This window comes from Bombina bombina, chromosome 9 (genome assembly GCF_027579735.1).
Source record: "Bombina bombina isolate aBomBom1 chromosome 9, aBomBom1.pri, whole genome shotgun sequence".
NCBI classification, from domain to species: Eukaryota; Metazoa; Chordata; class Amphibia; order Anura; family Bombinatoridae; genus Bombina; species Bombina bombina.
Genome location: NC_069507.1, coordinates 787,878 through 804,852, shown reverse-complemented (window position 1 = coordinate 804,852; position 16,975 = coordinate 787,878). Strand labels below are relative to the sequence as shown.

The following is a 16,975-nucleotide window of genomic DNA, read 5'->3' as shown; positions in this document are numbered from 1 at the left end:
ATGCCGATTTTGTCTCGTCGGGCTTCTTGCTCTGCTTAGACTTGTTCCAAGAATGAGCCGGTTTCCAAGTACCCTTGGATTGGTCCGCTGTTGCGGCGGCTGCTGGCGCTGGGCCTTGTCCGCACGAAGGGATGAAAAGTAGATCCCTTAGGCTTAGCCCTCTTATCCTGCGGTAGGAAAGCTCCCTTGCCTCTCGTAACCGTGGATATGATCGAACAGAATCTGTCCTTGAAAAGGCAGCGACAACAGCCTCGACTTAGAGGTCATGTCCGCAGACCAAGACTTTAGCCACAGAGCCCTGCGAGCTAAAACGGAAAAACCTTAGCGTTCAGGCAGATAATTTGCATCTTGTCAGCGCCTTAATCTTGTCCTGTATCTCGTCAATGGAAGTCTCCCCCTCGACAATTTCCCACAGGGATTCACACCAATATGCGGCTGTTCCGGCTACAGCCGCTGCCGGCTGAAAAACAAACCCCGTATGTTGAAACATTTTCCTTAACATGTTTTCCAACTTTTTATCCGTTGGCTTTTTAAACGACGAACTATCCTCTAGGGGAATAGTAGTCCGCTTTGCGAGCATGGAGATAGCACCATCCACCTTAGGGACAGTACCCCACAGTTCCAACTGAGAGTCCGGGACGGGGAACAGTTTCTTAAAGGAAGAAGAAGGGGAAAAGGAAGAACCTAATCGCTCCCATTCATTCTTAATAATATTTGCCATCTTAACAGGAACCGGGAAGGCCTGAGGCACCACCCTGTCCTCATATACTTTATCAAGCTTAGGAATCGCAGGTTCTTCTGAAAGTTTCGGTTCCGGAGCCTCCAGAGTAGCAAGCACTTGTTTCAGCAAAAAGCGCAAATTTTCCATCCTAAACCTAGTCAGGCTCCTCCGCAGCCGGAGGTTTAGATGACACAGGCTCCTACCCAGAAGGTGCCTCCTCCGAAGAGTCGGAGTGAGCCTTGTCATCGTATAATGCCTCAGAATTATCCTCAGGTGTAGACAACCCCTGGGCCGAGCCGCCATGGTACGCCCTACGCTTACGCTTAGCAGAACGTGGTAAGGCATGGATCACTTTCAATACTGCCATTTGCAGTTGATCTGCAAAATCTGACGGCGAACTAATCTCTCCCGCAGGAGTAATGGATGGACCCTGGGGCGCTGCATGTGCAATATGAGATGGATGCAGGGAACCCACCTCATGGGACGGGGACCCCTCAGAGGTGTATGGCTCAGTAGTGCTAGACATCCGTTTGGTCTTAGATGTCGTAACTTTATTAAGGCATGTGGAACATAGTTGAGCAGGCTGTTCTACCAGAACCTCCTCACAATAAACACAGGAATGAGACCTAGTTAAAGAGGGCGAGCACTCTAACGCGTCAGAGTCCTCCATAGCTTAAAGGGACAGTACACCTTAAAACTGTTTTCCAATTAATGTATTTTCAATGACTTGTTATACCAGCTGCAGAGTATAAAATGTTTGAGAATTTGCATTTTCAGGTTTTTTTTTTATATAAATTAATTAGCTGGTTTTGTTCTTTTAAACCACAGCCTATTACAATGGGTTGAGCTTCAAGCTAATATCAGATATCATTATGTTATCACTTTTATTCACACAGACTTGCTTCCTTATCTTATATATGTTTGTAAAGCAAAACTCAATACTTAGAAAGGATAATGGAAAATTAACATTTTATTACTTAAACTATCCTGCAACCCACTGAGACTGTAATTTGTTCTGATGGCTGTGTTTACATAGTCTGTCAATAGCATATACTCCAGTATCAAAACTTTTATTATAGGTTGTAATACCACAGGCTAAATCAGCTATTTCATATGCCGAAAAAGGGGTAAAGGAGCTACTTGTAAACAATTGAAAATGCTACAGCAGATAAAATGGATCATTGGGAACAAATTAAAAGGGAGAAAATCTTTGTGTGAACTGTCCCTTTAAGGACTAGATTAACTTAATAAATAGGCACCTTTATAACCTCCAATGGCCGGGGCACTCACCACCTCCTATGACTTGGACTACAGAAACGGCTTTGTCTCCTGCACCGCTGATCAACAGAGGAAGTAGATAGCCACATGGAATGCCCGGCAGGTACCGCCCCTGCCTAAGGAGAAAACACGCTAAAAAAGAGCTGCACCATACTCCAGAAAGTCACCTGAAAGTCCCATACATTGCTAGAGCCTCATCTCACACATAATGCAGCAATGACACAATAAACAATATCATGTATAAATCAACCCTGTTCAATAATCCCCTTTCCAGGAATATTAACCCTTGATTCTTTTAAAAGATAAAAGGCATCACACTGTGATCCTGTCTTCCGTGTTATCATTATATAATAAAAATGAAATAATTTTACCAGAATCTACGCCGTGGAACAGGAACACGGCCCTTCAAATGTGTCAGGTTAGTAGCCTCGCTCCTGACATAGACTTGAGTGTAAAAAGCAGGCAGCGAAACTCATCAACGCCGATTGCTTGTGGAGCTGTTAAAATGAGTCGGGATGGGTTCGCAGACAGACTCTCCCTGCATCTCCAGACTCTAACTTTCCCCCAGGCTCTCACTGAGAGGCTGACAGGACTACTTAAAACTCCAGTCCCATACTGAAGAGTACAATTCTCCATAAGAGACTACTCCAATCTTCGGCACTTCTCTGACGTCCTCCTGTGACGAAAGGCAAAGAATGACTAGGGGATGAGGGTGGTGGGGGAGGTATTTAAGCCTTTGGCTGGGGTGTATTTGCCTCCTCCTGGTGGCTAGGTTCTTAATTCCCAACAGTAATGAATGAAGCCGTGGACTCTCCTCCCCTTTAGATGGAAAGTGGGACTACTAAGAAGTTTCATGGGACCACTAGCTCTTGGGCAACTTTTTAATCCCTATATATATTCCATCAGACTCAAGTATCCTTCCTAGGTTATGTTATCTCCGTTGCAGGGTTCTCCATGGATCCTGACAAGTTATCTGCAGTTCTGCAGTGGCCTCGCCCAGTTGGTCTTCGGTCTATTCAATGTTTTTTGGGGTTCGCCAATTACAATAGAAAGTTTATTAAAAACTTTTCTTCCTTGGTCAAACCTATAACAGACATGACCCGTAAAGAGAATGATCCACTCCATTGGTCACCTACTGCCATTAAGGCCTTTAATAGTCTTAAGACTGCCTTTGCTGCCGCTCCAGTTCTGGCTCATCCTAACCCTGTCCTGTCTTTCATTCTTGAGGTCGATGCATCTGAGACTGGAGTAGGTGCCCTCTTGTCTCAACGTCCTACGCCTGACAGTTCCTTGCATCCGTGTGGTTTCTTCTTTAAGAAATTGTCTCCAGCGGAGTGCAATTATGAAATTGGCGACAGTGAATTACTGGCCATAATTTTAACACTCAAGGAATGGAGGCATCTTCTCAAGGGTACTAGCGTGCCAGTGCTCATTCTTACTGACCACAAGAATTTAACTTATCTATCTGAAGCAAAACGTTTGTCGCCCTGACAGGCCAGATGGGTGCTATTTTTGTCTCGGTTTAATTATGTGGTCTCCTACCTGCCTGGTAGTAAGAATGTTAGGGCTGATGCCCTCTTTCAACAATTTTCGCCTCTGTCCAAGGAGGAGTCTGTACCTACTCTTGTTATACCTCCTGACCATATTTTGGCTACCATACGTACTAATTTGACTTCTCCCTTGGGGGAGGAGATCCTGGCTGCACAAACCAATGCACCGCCTGAGAAACCTAGTGGTAAGTGTTTTGTTCCTGAGAGTCTTCAAACTAAACTTTTGCACACATACCACTATCTTAAAGCCGCAGGTCACCCAGGCAAGAACCAAATGATTTGGTCTGTCACTCGACAATTCTGGTGGCCAGGTCTTCGTTCTGATGTTGCTGCGTATATGTTGCCTCCTGCTCAGTTTGTGCACAGAATAAGACTCCTCAAAGTCTTCCTGTGGATCTTCTTCAACCTATTGCTAATGGTGAGCGTCCTTGGACACATCTTTCCATGGACTTCATTGTCGAGCTCCCTGTTTCCAATGGCAATACTGTTATCCTTATAGTGGTTGACCGTTTTTCTAAAATGCCACATTGCATTCCCTTGATGAAGCTGCCTACCGCTCAGGAGTTTGCTTCAATTTTTGCCCGGAAGGTCTTCTCGTTTACATGGGTTACCCAAGAAGATAGTGTCGGACCGGGGGAGCCAGTTTGTCTCCAGATTTTGGCGTTCCTTTTGTGCTCAAATGGGGATCCAGCTTTCCTTCTCCTCGGCATATCACCCTCAATCCAATGGGGCTGCGGAACAGTCTAATCAAGCTCTGGAACAGTTCCTCTGTTGCTATGTCTCAGATCACCACAATCATTGGTCTGAACTGTTACCTCGGGCAGAGTTTGCTCGTAATAATGCTATTAATGCTTCCTCCAAGTTATCCCCGTTCATGGCGAATTATGGGTTTCAACCATCCTTGTTGCCCAATTCATTCATGTCTCAGGGTATTCCGGCTTTGGAGGAGCATCTCCGGCAACTCCGTTCCACGTGGGTGCAGATTCAGGATTGCCTTCATCGTTCTATGCAGCGCCAAAAGTTCCAGGTTAGTGAGAGAGTTTGGCTGTCCTCCCGCAACTTGAACCTTCATGTGCCTTCCAATAAATTGGCTCCCCGTTATGTTGGTCCTTTTCTAATACTCCGACGGGTTAATCCTGTGGCCTACGCTCTTGACCTTCCTCCTGCTATGCGCATCTCCAATGTTTTTCATATCTTCCTCTTGAAACCATTGGTTTGAAATCAGTTTACCACTGTGTTGCCTCGTCCCCATCCTATCTTTGTTGACAACCATGAGGAGTATGAGGTCAGCAGCATTATAGACTCTCGTATGTCAAGGGGCCGTGTACAGTATTTGGTTCACTGGAGGGGCTACAGTCCGGAGGAGCGTTCTTGGGTTCCCTACTCTGATGTTCATGCTCCCGCCCTCTTCCGTGCCTTCTATGCCCGTTTCCCCAATAAGCCTTTTGTCCTCCCGTGGGGGAGGGGTCGTTGAGGGGAGTGCAAAAATAATCACACCTTTATTAATAGCAAAAAATAATAAAAAGCCCACAAGTCAAATAACAAGCCAGGAGCCAAAACCAGAGCTGGTAGTCAGAAGAGCCGAGTCAGGAGCCAAAGTGAATAGTCAGACGAGCCGGAATCAGGAACAAGGAAAACAGCAGAGTCAGGAACAAGCCAGGGATCAGGAAACAGGAAGGACGTCAGGCAGCCAGGTAATACACAGGAACTCTCACAAACAGGTCTGAGACAACGCAAAGGGAAAGCATACTGAACAGAGGCCCTTTAAATAATAAGTGATGACATCACAATTCTGACTGCATCCTGTCTCACACGGATGATGCACACCAGTCTGGCCATAAAAGGAAGTGCAGGAAATGAGCAGCATCCCCCACAATGCACCATAGTCGGCAAGAGAGGTTAGTAAAAAACAATATATAGATTGTATAGTTCATTCACACAAACTTTACTTCTATAAGTGTTTAAACGTGAACTGCAACAAAAAGCTCAAAACCAGCTTAGAACACAGGTAGGAAATGACTTGGCAGCCAAAGAGGCCTATTTATCTAATGTCTGTCGGACCTGATCCGACAGTGCAGATCAGGTCCAACAGATATTGCTAAATGTGGAGAGCAATACGCTCTCCGAATTCAGCAACGCCGCCCCTTGCAGACTCGCGGCCAATCGACCGCCAGCAGGGGGTGTCAATCAACCCGATCAGGTTGAATTGTGCTGATCTCTGCCCGTCTGCTCAGAGCAGGTGGACAGGGTTATGGAGCAGCGGTCTTTAGACACACGGGCCCTCAAGCTCCGTTCGGAGCTTGATAAATGGGCCTCAAAGGGTTAATATTGATATGATTCATTTTTATCAGACAGTGTATATATGAGTGTAACTGTATATTTTATTTTGGTGAGCATTTTTTTTACACGTCTTCAGTCACGGTAACCCAATGGGTGTACACTTTTAACTTGTAATGTGAGCACTAAAGCAGGCTCAATATTTCAATATAACTCGCACTAACATTAGCGCACCATCGTCTTTAATGGTACTAGAACCCAGGATACTGCAGTGAGAGGTACCCACCCAGTGCACCGAGCCACAGGAATGCTGCAAATGCATTTTTTCCTATATTTTAGTCCCTGGTTAAATATTTTTAGAAATATGCTAATTATGTTTTATGAAACATTCATTTTATAGTCCAATTAAACACTTTATTTCCATCTGAGAATATGATATTTAAAGGGACAGTCTACTCCAGAATTTTTATTGTTTAAAAAGATAGATAATCCCTTTAATACCCAACACAGTTATATTAATACACTTTTTACCTATGTGATTACCTTGTATCTAAGCCTCTGTAGACTGCCCCCTTATTTCAGTTCTTTTGACAGACTTGCATTTTAGCCAATCAGTGCTGACTCATAAATAACTCCACAGGAGTGAGCATGATGTTATCTATGTGGCACAAACAAACTAGTACTATCTAGCTGTGAAAAACTGTAAAAAATGCACTGAGATAAGAGACAGCCTTTAAGGGTTTAGAATTTAGCATATGAGCCTACATAGGCTTAGCTTTCAACAAAGAATACCAAGAAATCAAAGCACATTTGATGATACAACTAAATTGGAAAGTTGTTTAAATTTGCTGCTTTATCTGAATCATGAACGTTTAATTTTGATTAGACTGTCCCTTTAAAGTCTCATATAATAAACCAGAGCTATTTCTTGTGAGTGGAGATAAAATAGCATAAATTATGCTTACCTGATAATTTTCTTTTCTTCCGATGGAAAGAGTCCACAGCTGCATCCATTACTTTTGGTAAATAAGAACCTGGCCACCAGGAGGAGGCAAATACACAAGGAACAAGGAACAGTAGAAGAAATATCAGGGTGAAAAGGTGCCAGAAGAATAAAACAAAGACGCCCCACATAAAAAAAGACGGGTTTTGAGCTGTGGACTCTTTCCATCGGAAGAAAAGAAAATTATCAGGTAAGCATAATTTATGTTTTTCTTCCTAAATGGAAAGAATCCACAGCTGCATTCATTACTTTTGGGAAAACAATAACCAAGCTATAGAGGACACTGAATGCCAAAACGGGAGGGTACAATAAATGGCCCACTTTGAGGGCACTAGGCGTGAAAACCACTGCCCAACAAAAAAACCTGCTTTGTCCGAAGCCGAGAAAACAGGAAGGGAAAAGGCCCCAAGGACACTGAACAGGCCCCCGGGAGACACCGTCACCCAACAGACGGTCCCCCACCACACACCCTTTACTAGCGAAGAGGACCCCAGCCGAAACTCCCAAAGGAATAGGGCAAGAAAGAACCAAATGAAAACCCAAAGGTCACCACAAACGCCATAAAAGGAAAAAAAAAACCTAATCAAACCAAGCTTGCGACCTAAATGGGTCCTGACAGCAAACGGAGGCAACGCCCAATCCAAATAGAAACCGCAAGGATTAGAACCCGGTAGCAGAACAGAGAAAAGTTTCTCCCAACATCCTGCAAAGGATTAGAACAGCTAGCTAGCACACGATCAAGGAGCAAACAGCTGCAGCTGGTTTCCAAGAGCAACCCTTCACTTGCCAGGCAGCAAGTCAACCAGCGCCTAGGAACAACTGAATACGGAGACCAAACATCATCCGAACTCAGAATACTTAAGTATTCAGGCAACATTACATGTAGCAGACCCAGACGAAGGTAAACACCTGAGTCAAGAACACGCAGCCATCCTCAGGTTGACACAGAAGAAATACTTGCTAGAAGCGGCTACCAAAATGTAGAGTGCTAAACCTCCACTACAGAAGGCACACACTAGGTAACCGAAACCGGTAGACCTACACATAGGTCTCTAAAATAAAAGGAGAGCCCAGAACCTCAACAAGGACCAATGCGGCCCCAAGATCCGAAAAGACCAACGGATCTCAGGACATACCTCCAGCCGGGCCAGCCCAAGCATCGGCAGGACTGAAACCAGGGGACCAGAAAACCCCCAGCTCAAAAAAACAGTGGAAAAATGGCACAGCCATTACAACAGTGCTCGGATGCTAAACCGAAACACCACATGGAGACCATCGACAAGACCGTAGACCTAGAGATCTAGCAAAGGCCCAACATAGACTCAAGACGGAGCCAGCGACTCTCCAGATGGACAGAACAACCCAGAGAGCGTACCTCTCTCTGAATAGGTTAACCCGTCTGTCCCAACCTCCTGAAGACAGAAGCCCTAGGATAGGGACCACAATCCCGAAAGAAGGATAAAAAGCCCCCCCAAGACAAAGCGGGCCGGCAAAAGGGCCGGAAGGACAGAGAACCTTCTCCCAGGACACAGCCATAAGCTGAACCGAGAGAATAAATCTCTAATACCCTGACCTGGAAGGAATCCCCTGAAGATTTTAACTTGCTAGCACACAGACAAGGTGCCATAGCTGCAGTGGTTCCACAGCAAACCTTTTGTTTGCAGAGCAGCGAAGCCATCACACTATTTCAGCAAGCCTATCAAGGGAAACGACCAATAGGCGAAAGGCAGCCCAAGGGGCATTGGCACCCAGAAAAACCTGGCCAACTGAACCCAGGTCAACTAGCCCAACCAAAGGACACAGCCCAAATTTCCTGGTACTGGGGAACCTCAGACCAGCTCTAAATCCTAACAGTCCGGTACAACCCGCAACGAGATCCACAAAGGAAACGCTGAGTGAGAACCTTAGCCACCTGAAGAACCAGAGCGAGGAGAGGTCCAAGCCCAAACAAACCAGAACTGAAATCCCCCATCTGATATAAAAACCAGACCCCCAGGAGATAACATACAATGTCCAAAGTAAAATGGACAACGAGAAAAACTTGCAAGTCCCGACTAAAAAACGAGACCACCCCTTGCCAGAGTCCAAGGCTCCAAGGAGCTAAGGAAGCAAAGAACGAAACAAGGTCACTAGAGCCCTAGGTGAAACAGCCACAAGACAACCAGAACAAGGGGATACCTCAAGGACAAAGTCACTCGAACAAAGGCTAGTCTCCACATCACCCCCATAAAATCAGAGGAGAAGATGAAAGAAGGATGCAGAGCATCCCCTTAGCTCTGGGAAGAAACCCTAAACAGAGGAAGGAACCAACTAACGAAGGGAACCAGTCAAACGGAACCCTTATCTTCCAACAAAAAACTGGACAAGATCTCAATAAGCAGACAATTTGAAAATTACGTCATCCCCTCATGTCTAATGAGTTGAGCCATTCAAAGTAGAATACTGAGGATTCCCGTATCCATTAAGGATAGGATCCTCTAATAACTCAAAAACGTGTCTGAGTAAAATGCGAAGACGCGCTATTCTGTAACGAAAGGCACATCACTCAGGAACAGCTACACTCACAGGGAACTGTATAGGACCACGCAAGGCCGGTAGACCCGGGACGATCGGGCACGAGCACAAACGCAAATAAACGTCTGGACTTTATATGTGAAAGCAAAAACGAGCTGCAACCTCCGGGGGGGGGGGGGGGGGGGGGAACAAGCCACCCTGTAAGGAGGGATAAACATAATCTGGGTTACTCGCATGTGTAGTAGTAGGGAGCGGTAGGGAACTCGCCTCTCGGAGGATAGAACCCCCAGAGGGGAACAAGCCGCCCTGTAAGGAGGGATAAACATAATCTGGGTTACTCGCATGTGTAGTAGTAGGGAGCGGTAGGGAACTCGCCTCTAGGAGGATAGAACCCCCAGAGGCGGATGGCTCAACAGACCCCTGATTCCCCGATGAATAGGGCTCTCTAATACAGCATATCGAACCCCTGATTCTCCGAGGAATAGGGCTCTCTAATACGGCATATCGAACATAACTGATTGACCTGTGTCAACGGGGCCAATTCGCATTCTTCACAAGTCAAAGAATCTGAATCTGAAATTTAAACAGTCTCAGCATCAGAATCCTCCACAGCTAGATAGAGAATTTAATATGGACTAAAGAAAAAACTTAAATGGCACCAGACACTAGCAGACTCTAATTTTTCAGTCACCACACGTAAACACGTCAAGTCACAAGGTGAAACGTACAGTCCAAAAAAAGCACACCCAACCATAAGGTCGGGTCACTTCCAAAGGCCCTTTATGTTCTAAGCCAAGAGCCCATTTAACACTACGCATAAGCAGATTGAATCACATAACAAATATGATTAAAAAAAAAACCTGTTCAATAATCCCGCTCGGGAGATATTAACCCTCGATTCCAAGATACCAAAGGAGCCTCACTGAGGCCCTATATATATACTTAATAAGCCCAGCAGGATAGTACCTTACAGGAACCAATAAGTTACAATACGCTCTGATGAAGTAAAAAGGAAATTTATGCTTACCTGATAAATTTATTTCTTTTACGATATGACGAGTCCACGGATTTCATCCTTACTTGTGGGATTAAACCTCCTGCTAGCAGGAAGTGGCAAAGAGCACCACAGCAGAGCTGTATATATAGCTCCTCCCTTCCCCTCCTCCCCCAGTCATTCGACTGACGTTAGGAAGAGAAAGGAAAAGCCAAAGGTGCAGAGAAGTCCACAGATTTCATCCTTACTTGTGGGATACAATACCAAAGCTACAGGACACGGATGAAAGGGAGTGACAAGACAGGAGATTTCAGAACAAGCTCCTGATGCGCATTTCGCCAAAAAAATAGCTTTCTCAAATGCGCATCAGGCGCTTGTTCTGAAAGCTCTTGCTTGCCCTAACGTGTGTTTGTTAACCTTATCGTTATATTGATATTAGGACTTTATTGTGCACTATGATACATTGATATCAGACTCCTTATTCGTAATATATACTATTGATTCTCAGCTGGGACTCTGACAGGGTTTGCACCGCTCCAGTATTGCACTAGCGATAGGTAACTTGTTTTGAGGTCAATCCTCTTTTTTAGATTAGTATACCAGTGCAATCCGCGAGCATTTTTGGGTGCTTCCTTGCCAGATAAACCCACATACCTATTAACAACACACTATATAGTTGATACCTGGGCATGCGTGCTTTCCTTTTGTTTCATGACAATTCTTTTTATATACACACACCAGTAGTGTTCTTTGATTTTTTAATTAACTCTTTATTAAAAGTTAAGTTTTATTATTAACCGGCTCCAATCTAACTTCACTGTTGGTTGACACGGTTTGCATACATTATATAGTACTAACTGAGTGCTCTGGACTATCCATTTTTTCTTCTTCTTTTAGTTAAGTCACATTGTAACGCTGAAAGGTCAGAAACTCTACGAGCAGAAGAGATAGCTACCAAAAACAAGAATTTCCAAGATAACAACTTAATATCTATGGAATGCATGGGTTCAAACGGAACCCCTTGAAGAACATTAAGAACTAAATTCAAACTCCAGGGTGGAGCAATTGTTCTAAATACAAGCTTGATTATGGTCAGAGCCTGACAAAAAGACTGAACATCTGGAACATCCGCCAAAACGTCTGTGAAATAAAATTGACAAAGCAGAGATCTGTCCCTTTAAGGAACTTGTTGATAACCCTTTCTCCAATCCTTCTTATAGAAAAGACAGAATCCTGGGAATCCTAACTCTACTCCATGAGTAGTTCTTGGATTCGCACCAATAAAGATATTTAAGCCATATCTTATGGTAAATCTTTCTAGTAACAGGCTTACGTGCCTGAATCAAAGTATCAATGACCGAATCAGAGAACCCCCGCTTAGATAAGATCAAGCGTTCAATCTCCAAGCAGTCAGCTGGAGAGAAATTAGATTTGGGTGTTGGAAGGGACCCTGAATGATAAGGTCCTGCCTCAATGGAAGTTTCCATGGCGGCAGAGAGGACATGTCCACTAGAGCGGCATACCAAGTCCTGCGAGGCCACGCAGGTGCAATTAGAATTACTGAAACCCTCTTCTGTTTGATCCGAGCAATCACCCGGGGAAGGAGACTACGGTGGAAACATATAAGCTAGGTTGAACGACCAAGGCACTGCCAAGGCATCTATCAGTTCGGCCTGAGGATCCCTTGACCTGGATCCGTATCTTGGAAGCTTGGCATTCTGACGAGACGCCACCAATCCAACTCCGGTCTGCCCCATCTGAGAATAAGGGTGGCAAAGACCTCCGGATGGAGTTCCCACTCCCCCGGATGAAATGTCTGTCGGCTTAAAAAGTCCACTTCCCAGTTGTCCACTCCTGGGATGTAGATTGCTGACAGATAACAAGAGTGAGCTTCCGCCCATCGAATTATCTTGGATACTTCTGTCGTCGCTAAGGAACTCCTCATTCCTCCCTGATGATTGATGTAAGTCACAGTCGTGATGTTGTCCAACTGGAAATTGATAAATTTGGCCGAAGCCAACTGAGGCCACGCCTAAAGTGCATTGAATATTGCTCTTAATTCCAGAATATTGATTGGAAGTAGAGACTCCACCTGAGTCCACACACCCTGAGCCATCAAGGAATTCCAGACTGCACCCCAGCCTAGTAGACTGGCGTCCGTTGTCACTATCACCCAAGAGGGTCTGCGGAAACACGTCCCTTGGGACAGATGATCCGGTGACAACCACCAAAGAAGAGAGTCTCTGGTCTCCTGATCCAGATTTATCTGAGGAGACAAATTTGCATAATCCCCATTCCACTGTCCGAGCATGCACAGATACAGTGGTCGGAGATGAAAGCGAGCAAACGGAATGATGTCCATTGCTGCCACCATCAATCCAATTACCTCCATGCACTGAGCCACCGATGGCCGAGGATTGGACTGAAGAGCTCGGTATGTATTCAGAATCTTTGACTTTCTGACCTCTGTCAGGAAAATTTTCATAGATATAGAGTCTATCAGAGTTCCCAAGAAGGGAACCTTTGTGGAATTAGTGAACTCTTTTCTAGATTCACCTTCCATCCGCGAGGTCTCAGAAAGGACAACACCAAGTCTGTATGAGATTTTGTCAGATGGTAAGACGACGCCTGGATCAGAATATCGTCCAATGCCCCTCGGCCTGAGAACCGCCAGAAGGGACCCTAGAACCTTCGTGAAGATCCTGGGTGCTGTGGCCAACCCAAAGGGTAGAGCCACGAACTGAAAATGTTTGTCCAGGAAGGCAAACCTTAGGAACTGGTGATGATCCTTGTGGACGGGAATATGAAGCTATGCATCCACGGTAGTCATATATTGACCCTCCTGGATCAATGGTAGAATTGTTCGAATAGTCTCCATCTTGAAGGATGGGACTCTGAGAAACTTGTTTAGACTTTTTAGATCTAAAATAGGACGAAACGTGCCCTCTTTCTAGGGGACCACGAAGAGATTTGAGTAAAACCCCCACCCCTGTTTCAGTACTGGAACGGGACGAATTATTCCCATGGTAGAGAGGTCTTTTACACAACGTAAGAACGCCTCTCTTTTTATCTGGTCTACAGACAATCTTGAAAGAAGAAACCTCCCCCTTGGGAGAGAATTTTTGAATTCCAGTTGATACCCTTGGGACACGATTTCCAGCATCCAAGGATCCTGACATCTCTTACCCAATTCTGGGCAAAGAGAGAAAGTCTGCCCCCTACTAGATCCGGTCCCAGATCGGGGGCCGCCCCTTCTTGCTGTCTTGGTAGCAGCAGCAGGCTTTTTGGGTTGTTTACCCTTGTTCCAAGCCTGGTTGGGTTTCCAGACGGACTTGGCCTGAGCAAAATTCCCATCCTGTTTGGTGGAAGAAGAGGGGACTCCTTTAAAGTTCCAAAGGGAACGAAAATCATTTTGTTTACCCCTCAGCTTAGCAGTTCTATCCTGAGGTAGGAGATGACCCTTACCTCCCGTAATGTCAGAAATTATTTCTTTCAAGTCAGGCCCGAATAGGGTTTTTCCTTTGAAAGGAATGGCCAAAAGCTTTGACTTAGATGACACATCAGTAGACAAAGATTTTAACCATAACGCTCTACGCGCTAAAATGGCAAATCCGGCATTCTTAGCCGCCAATTTGGCAATCTGAGAGGCAGCATCTGTAATAAAAGAATTAGCCAGCTTAAGAGCCTTAATTCTGTCTAAAATATCCTCTAAAGGAGTCTCAGTCTTAAGAGACTCTTCTAATGCATCAAACCAGAAGGCCGCCGCAGTGGTAACTGGAACAATGCAGGCCGTCGGTTGTAACAGGAAAACCTGATGAATAAACAGATTCTTTAGAAGACCCTCCAATTTCTTATCCATAGGGTCTTCGAAAGCACAACTGTCCTCAATAGGAATAGTTGTATGCTTAGCCAGGGTAGAAATAGCTCCCTCCATCTTAGGGACTGTTTGCCAAGAGTCCCGAACAGTGTCAGATATGGGATACATTTTCTTAAAATTAGGAGAAGGTGAGAAAGGGATACCCGGTCTGTCCCATTCCCTCTTAATAATCTCCGAAATTCTCTTAGGAACCGGAAAGACATCAGTGTAAGCAGGTACCTCTAAGTATTTGTCCATCTTACACAATTTCTCTGGTGGTACCACAATAGAGTCACAGTCATCCAGAGTTCTAAGCACAAGGGATGGCGTACACACCAATAAACAGTAATAAAGTAAAAACTCTGTTATAGTCTCACTTAATATTTGCTGCACCTCCAATTATTCTCTCTTTATTTGGAAAAAACGTGCCACGTGTAAAAACACTAGCAAACTCTCTAGAGACTGCCAGAAAAACCTCCCCGCTGAAATTTGTTCCTTTGAAAACCAGCCGGGTAGGCACCGTGCGACTCGTTAGAGAATTGAGACCAAACGCATGCACACTGTTTCCGCCCCTTCGTGGGCGTATGACAACATCTAGAGCGAGGAAAAAAATAAAACTGCTTAATACGGAGATAAATTTGCGTGCACAATGGCGCGTAACAAGGCTCCGCCCATCGTGGGCGTGTCGAGCTAAATCTCCATAGCGCGGCAAAAAAATGGCGCCGTCAGGAGTCCTTTAGTCAGAACTAATACATGCACCAAGTCCCCTGTCGGGTGTCATCCCAGTAGATTTCAAATAAATGGGTCACAGAAATTTCCCTGTCGGCTGAGGAACACAATGCCTCATCTAAGCCGAAGTTACCAGGGTCAGCATTACAAAAACAGTCGTCTCAGAAATCGCATCTGTTACTACATGCTGCTGTCAAAATAAAGTTCTCAGTCAGTTCCCCTTGTTACGTCTTGCCGAATAACACATTGGAACCTAAAGTTAGCACCCTGTCTGTCAGCTTGTCAGTAATAAAAGCGGAAGACACAGGGAGAAGTAACCTCTTTATATTACAAAAATCCTATATAACTTAGTATAGAAAATAGGATAAATCTCTCCTCCGGCTGACTAGGTAGCAATAACCCGCTGGGAGTGTGGTTTGGGAGGTAGTGAACTGCCTTTAAAACTTACCCCTAGGGATAGTCCTTAAATAATGTTCTAATTCATTTCTGCATGCGTGTCCCCAGAAAAAAGATTATCACTTACCTTATACTTTGTCTGCCCGGCAGAAAGGCATCTCAATTGGCTTGTGAAGTACTTTCATCCTCTTCACATTGGCCTGTGGAAACAAGAAGTACTGAGTTTCACTCCCTCAGACTTATACAAGCAGGGCAGCAAACATCTATGAGAGGCGCAGTGAGAATATGTTCCACAAGTTCCCAATGCTTTGAAGCCACCAAATGCTTTTCTTTTAATATTGAAGAGAGTGATCTGGTCTAGGCTATACCCCAGAACAAAGTAGCACACTGTGGCACTACTTTAAAAAATAATAAACCCTTGATTGAAGAATCTATAACTAACACCTCACTTTGCCTCTTCCTATCACTAACACAGGCAAAGAGAATGACTGGGGGAGGAGGGGAAGGGAGGAGCTATATATACAGCTCTGCTGTGGTGCTCTTTGCCACTTCCTGCTAGCACGAGGTTTAATCCCACAAGTAAGGATGAAATCTGTGGACTCGTTATATCTTGTAAAAGAAATGAAACGATCTTACCGTAATCTACGTTGTGGAACAGAAACACGGCACTTCAAGTGTGCCGAATAGTAGCAGTGCCTCCGCCATGGACTTGAGAGAAGAAAGCAGGCAGTGAAGCAAACTTTGACAACGCTGATTGCTTGTGGAGCTGTTAAAATGAGTCGGGATGGTTTCGCAGAAAGACTCTCCCTGCATCTCCGGACTCTAACTTTCTTCCAGGCCCTCACTGAGAGACGGATAGGATTACTTAAAACTCTTGTCCCATGTCGAAGAGTACTACCCTCCATAAGAGACAAAACAAACTTCTGACACTTCTCTGCCAACCTCCTGGGACGAAAGGCAAAGAATGACTGGGGGATGAGGGAAGTGAAAGGAGTATTTAAGCCTTTGGCTGGGGTGTCTTTGCCTCCTCGTGGTGGCCAGGCTCTTATTTCCCATAAGTAATGAATGCAGCTGTGGACTCTTTCCATTTAGGAAGAAAATATGCATTTGATATCCCAAGCTGTAAAGTTGTAGGTTGTATATAAACAAACTAAGCCAAATGACGTCACAGTCAGTGGCAGCATCTAGTCCCTATGAAGTGTTTTTTATGCCCTACTGGGTGCGTATTTACATACGTTTTGTTTTATTTAGTGTAGTGCACAGTACATAGTGAAGCGCAGCCTGTCTTGTGAGATATGAGTCATTCCCTCTTTGGGGTCACCATCTGCTTCTTGGTGTATGTACGTACCTTAATATCCTCTCTCCTCTTGGCTTTGCTTGACTCTTAGATAACTTCAGACACAGACACGCTTTGGGATATTTAGTCACATCACCTCTGTCCAGAAACTATCTTTTGTGTGTTCCAGAAGAGCTTCAGACACGCTCTAGTTTAGGTTCCACATTTGCTGCTTCAATTAATCCATCAATCCGCTTTTGCTAGTTCTGACTCACACTTGAAACTGCTTTGACTGATAACCCATAGTACTGTATTGTTTAGCTTGGAGACCACATCAAACAAGCAAGTACAACAGAAAAAGTTGTTTTAGCGATCCATACC

The 16,975-nt window shown here is 44.8% G+C and overlaps 2 protein-coding genes across 2 annotated transcripts in view; both read right to left on the bottom strand.

Annotated features, from left to right (window-relative positions):
* The window catches only part of LOC128639721 (oocyte zinc finger protein XlCOF7.1), a gene marked incomplete in the record, with an annotated part of 926,940 nt that overhangs the window by 202,315 nt on the left and 707,650 nt on the right, over positions 1-16,975 (bottom strand).
* Positions 1-16,975, bottom strand: part of LOC128639720 (myb-related transcription factor, partner of profilin) — a 126,775-nt gene that overhangs the window by 33,464 nt on the left and 76,336 nt on the right. The gene's annotated exons all lie outside the window — the stretch shown is intronic.